Source organism: Chinchilla lanigera, unplaced genomic scaffold (assembly GCF_000276665.1).
Source record: "Chinchilla lanigera isolate Chin_1 unplaced genomic scaffold, ChiLan1.0 scaffold00012, whole genome shotgun sequence".
In the NCBI taxonomy this organism is placed as follows: Eukaryota; Metazoa; Chordata; class Mammalia; order Rodentia; family Chinchillidae; genus Chinchilla; species Chinchilla lanigera.
Window position 1 is genome coordinate 22,744,849 of NW_004955413.1, and position 4,620 is coordinate 22,749,468.

The window sequence follows — 4,620 nt, forward strand, 5'->3', positions numbered from 1 at the left end:
CCCTTCACTGCAGGGCAAATCCCATTGTCGTCTCTGTGTTTCCCCTCCATATTCCTTCTGCTTGGTACATCCAGAAGCGCTCTGAGCAGGACTCCACTTTCTGTTCCTCTGTCCACAGCACTTTACCCACCCTGGTCTCATGGACTTGCTCCTGGGCCTGTGGAACTAGGTGCAGCCCCCAGGCTTGGCAGAGGGCCTCTTTGCGTGCAGGACAGAAGCTGGCTGGTAGGGTTGTGCGCTGTCTCAGACCTTTCCACCCTTTGGGGAAATAACAGAGGAGTGGCTGCTCTGTCTGGCTCTGCTTAGCTCCCCTTGCTGCCCCTGGCTCTGTTTAGCACCGCCCCCCCTTTCTTTCCGGGTCACCAGGATGTGGTACAATATTCCACATGAGCAAGTTCTGCATTGCCTGCAGCTCGCAGTGTTCAGCTGCTCTCTGCTTAGAGCAGGGGGCTTTGCTTGCCAATGCCAAATGGTGAGCACTCAGCAGGATGCCGCAGGACACAGGGAGCCCCAGTGTTTGGGAGGATGATAGGTGGGGTAAGGGTTGCCCGTTTTAACGCTACTGGTTCTCCCTTCTCCCCTGGGTTTCACGGAGACCATGGCTTCCCTGAGCCCTAATTGCAGTTAACTCCCACACTGGCTTGCTTCTTCCAGGTCTGCACAACCCTTTGCTTAGTGCAGGGCCAGAAGCTCACTGACCCGGGCACCATGCTCTGTCCCTCACTCACGATCTGTTTTCATTCACTGTCTCAAGAGCTTCACTTTCTGACCCATGCGTGGCACAGTCCTGGGTCTCACTGAATGTCCCACAGGCCCAGCAATTCCTGTTGTATGTGGGAGGAATGGCCGACTAATACTTCCTGCATCACTGAACCTTTTTTCTCCACAGTCCTGCCACCTGTGGGTGCTACTTACAGAGCGCTAGCTTTCAAAACCCAAGTGCATGGTGGCATTGCCTCTACACCACTCCCTGTGCTTCTCTGAAGCCCTGGCATACACATACCTCACATTCAGTCATCATCTTCCTGGTGGAGAGGGTAGGGTGGCTGTGAGCCTCCTCCACCGTCCAGACCACCGCTGAAGAGCCAACCGTCTCCCTCAGGTAGCTCAATCCTCTCCCAAGACAGCCTGGACACTGGGCCTAGGGTAGAGAGGCTCCCATGATCTCAGAGTGGTCGGGCTTCCCCTTACAAGCTCTCAGACACTCATTTTTGTTACAATAAATTTCTCTTTTCATTTAATCTATTATGATGGTTTCTCTTAGCCCCTGCCTCAAGGTACCTGCATTTATTTGCTACAAGTTTAGAGATTCTCATCCTTGCTGCCTCATCCTAGGTGACCATAATGACCCTTGGGGAAAAAATTTGTTTGGAGACCGTATCCCACTATTATGTGTTCCAAGCTGCCCTTCCTTAACTCATTATATAGCCCAGGCTAGCCTCAAACTCGCAGCAATTCTCCTGCCTCAGCCTCCTGAGTGCTGGAATTGCAGGTATGCAACACCATGCCCAGCTTAAATTTTTTTTGTTTTTACTTGACAAAATAAAATTGTACATATTTACTGGACACACTGTGATATTTCAGGGTAAGTGCTATGTCACTACCTCAAACTTGTATGACTTCTTCAGTCAGCAAATTCAAACTACTCTGTCAGAGTTATTTTGAAATATACAACTCAATAGCAGTTTTCAACCCTCAGAAAGGGATTATAAAGCACACATACAGTGATTTACTTAATCCTAGTAATCAATGAATCAGTGTTGAACATGACACAAATGGATTTCCACATGAACTGACACAAAGTATGATAGTAGTCTCAGGCCAAGAGAGAGGGCAGGGTCACTGTCCTGTGAGTTGCTCAAAAGTGTATAATAGCAGGGATTTTGAGATTCTGGAATTTTCAGGTAAGGGACTAGGAAGCAGTACAAATTTATGTGCGTGCAAAGGCATGACTTAGAATGTGTTTCCTACTGTGTACACACAGACTGATGTTCTCATTTCACAGAAAAAGAAACATGAAGTGATAGCTCCAAGCCAGCCAGCAGAAAGTTCAAAATCTGAGTCAAAGCCTAACTTTCCAACAGTTTTTGACACCACTTTGAAGTTTTTAAAACTAATTTTTAAAACTCCTACTATGGCCCAACATGGTGGTGTATACCTGTAACTCAGGAGGCTGCGGCAGGAAGATCACCAAGAGTTTGAGGCCAGCCTGGGCAACACAGTGAGCTCAAGGCCAGCCTAGACTACATAGTGAGACCCTGTTCACACAAAAAAAATCCTTATGATGTCTACATTCAACTCTGTATGTACTGTGGTATTTTCTTTCATTTAAAATTGTTTTTATTTTGGAGGGAGTCTAATTTCTTTTTTTGGTGTTCTTTATATATTCTCAGTATTAGTCCTCTGTCCCAGAACTAACTGGCAAAATATTTTTCTACATTGCAGGGTAATCTCAACTAGATGGTTTCCTTTACTGTGCAGTTTTTAATTTAATATGATCTCATTTGTTGATTCTTGATGTTATTTTTTGTGCAATTAGGGTTCTGTTCAGAAAGTCCTTGCATACACCTATGTCTTCAAGATTTTTACCAATACAGACCCAATCAAAAATGGACAACTAAAATGAAACTTCTTAATAAAAGAAGTACCAATGACCAATACATAAATGAGGACATGTCCAACATCTCTGGCCATTAGAGAAATGCAAATTAAAACAACAAGATTTCATCTTAGTCCAGGAAGAATAACTGTCATCAAGAAATCAAATAATAACAAATGCTGGTGAAGCTACAGAGAAAAAGAAACCCTCCTATATTTTTGTGGGAACATAAACTAGGTGGAAATATAAATAATCACTCTGAAAATCAGTGTGGAGATTCATCAAAACTGTTAAAACTAGAAATTGCATTGGATTCAGCTGTTCCCCTTCTAGAAATCCTCCCAAAGCGCTGATGACATCATACTACAGTGATACATGCAAATTCAGGTTTATAGCAGCACAACTCAGAGTAAATCAGTCTTGAAAGTGGCTTATAGGCGCATCAAATGATGAACAAATAAGGAAAATGTGGTATTTATACACAAGGGAGTACAAGAAGGAAAACTTGACTCATTTGTAAGAAAATGGATGAGACTTCAGTATTATGTGAAATAAAGCAGAACATTTTATTAAAATTTAAATATCACATGCTTTCTCTTACATGAGAAACTTAAAATATGAATAAAGAAGAAAATAAAAGATAGATAATAGGTAACATGAAGACAGATCTTTTGCCAAAGGGAAGTGGGCCAGAGATAGAGGGAGGCAGAAGGAAGGGGAGGGAAGGGGAAAAGAATAAGAAAAGAATTGAGATGGTTATATACCTGTACCAACTCCCCATCAGGAATGCAGTTATTGTGTACATACTAATAAAAATTTTTAAAAGTGGGGAAAGAATGTTTGAACTCACACTGTTAATTAAAACCATCATGCAAGGAGGATCCCTACTGCTCATTTTGAGTCCTTGAAAAGTGGCAGTGGAGGGGATTCTTCGGGTGGGTGGGGATAGGGTGGGGCTGGACTCTCCACTCTGACCCTTGTGATCTTGGGACAAGGGCTGAGAGGCTGCCTCTGTTAAGGCATTGACTCTTCCTGGGCCTGCAAATGTCCAGTGGGAAGCTACAGCAGGGTGGACACTTGACATCTCTGCCTGCAATTCACATCTGTCTCCTTACTCTCAGGCATCTCTCCTGCATCAGCCTGGACCAGCATCATCTGAGGAGTGAAAATGACTCCCCAGGGAATAGCAACTTTCTTATCTCTTTGAAAAAGGCCTTGCCTGACCATTGCTGAGACAATGACCCACCAGACCCCATTGACATAGACCACGTGACTGTGCAAACTGCTGCCCCTTGTCTGTGTCATCTCAGAGCACATGGCAGCAGCTCTAAAGACAGGACTGAGGCACCTACTGCCCTGTCTTCCCACTACAGCTATACTGGCTAAAGTTCCTTCTTTGCTTTTCACCTTTACTGTTGTCATTTGGTTATTGGGCGTGAGCCAGACCCGATAGTGGAGGCCCCTCGAGTCTGGCATCTGGCCTAGGATTCCAGGAGCCATTGCTCATGTCTCAGGGAACACAAACCTTCAGTGGTACCTCTGACCCCAGGCTGCACATTTATTCAACAAGGGAGAGTTTGTTTGGAAGAGTCCACCAGCCCCAGCCTTGAATGAGGATCCCAGGCCCGCTAGGAGCTTCTGCCTTCCAATAATTCCTTCCTCCCTGACTCAGGGCACCATGATCACCGAATGCATGGGTGCTCTCCAGAACTGGTGAACACCGAGAAAGGCTTTTGTTTCAAGGCACCTGAGTGAGGGTTGGAAAATAGGAATGAGGGAAGGTGTTGTTGACTTGAGGAGCAGGGATTCCTCTTTCTTTTATTTTCAGACATTTCTTCTTTCCTTCCTTCCTTTCTCCTTCCTTATCTTTTTTACTTGGAGTATTGATATTTTCCTACTAATCTGTCCATAATTCTGTAATATTTGTATTGTTCCTATGCTATTTAGTAAATGGATGTATGTTTATTACTATGTGTTTCCTACAACAACCATTGAGAATAGTCAATGAATATTCAATTGGT